Raw genomic sequence first — 1,335 nt, forward strand, 5'->3', positions numbered from 1 at the left:
AAAAAAAAAAAAAAGACCTCAGTGTTTCCAGTTGTGCTCTGAAAGAAAGCCTTATTTCTTCTAGTAACAGGCTGATATTGCGGAAAACCAAACCCAGAGTCTTATTGTAAGGGTGGCTGAATTACAATGCCAATTAAATTACCAACCCAGAATGGTGTCTGAAGTTAAAGTGAGGGTATTGATTGGGAAAAAATGTGATCCTGGAACTTGGAATGGTGATATATGAGCAGATAGCCAGGAAGATCAGGATATGGAGCCTGTAAATTCTGTTGAATCCCTCCCATCTGAAGGGATTACTATAAAACCATTATCCCCTCCACCTCACTTTGATGGGATTAGCCCAGCTGTTCCTGCTGGGTCATTGCCTGAGGCAGAGGCCTTGGAAGACATTGCTGAATGTTCTCAGGAACTGCCCTAACCACCCATTGTTGCTGCTAGACCTATAACTAAAGTTAAGTCCAAGTGAGCCCCCAAAGGTGAAATACAAAGTGTAACTAAGGAGGTGGTATGCTACACCCGAAAAGACCTACTTGATTTTGCTCGCATGTACACACAGAAACCTGGAGAATATGTATGGGAATGGCTACTGAGGGTATGGGATAATGGTGCAAGGAATGTAATATTGGATCAGTCTGAATTTATTGATTTAGACCCACTAAGTATGGATTAGGAGCTCTGGTAGCATAGTGCCTAAGGCAGTTGACTGCTAACCAGAAGACTGGCAGTTCAAACCCACCAGCCACTCTCAAAAGGAAGGTTGGGCAATCTACTTCCATAGTGATACTGCCTCGGCAACCCAAGGGGGGGGTCACTATGAGTCGGATCCGACTCGATGGCACACAAGTACAACAACAAGAAGGATGGATTAGGAGTTCTGGTAGCATAGTGCCTAAGGCACTTGACTGCTAATCAGAAGGCTGGTGGTTCAAACCCACCAGCCACTCCTCGGAAGGAAGGTTGGGCAATCTACTTCCATAGTGATACTGCCTCGGAAACCCAAGGAGAGGTCGCTATGAGTCCAGTCTGACTCGACGGCACATAACAAGAAGAAGTACTGATTCCTCATTCAGTGTTTAAGCTCGAGAGGTTAGGAAAGGATCTAATAGTTTATTTGGTTGGCTTACTGAAGCATGGATTATGTGGTGACCTACCTTAAATCAAGTTGAAGTACCAGACCTGCCTTGGTATAACGTATAAGAAGGTATCCAGAGGTTTAGGGAAATTGTCCTGTTAGAATGGATTTATGACATTAGACCCCCTAGAGCCAGAAATGGAGAATCCAGAAGACATGCCTTTCACCAGTACAATGAGGAATAAATTTGTGAAGGGAGCTCC

This window comes from Orycteropus afer, unplaced genomic scaffold (assembly GCF_000298275.1).
Source record: "Orycteropus afer afer isolate SDZICR_OR568_19922 unplaced genomic scaffold, OryAfe1.0 scaffold00387, whole genome shotgun sequence".
NCBI classification, from domain to species: domain Eukaryota; kingdom Metazoa; phylum Chordata; class Mammalia; order Tubulidentata; family Orycteropodidae; genus Orycteropus; species Orycteropus afer.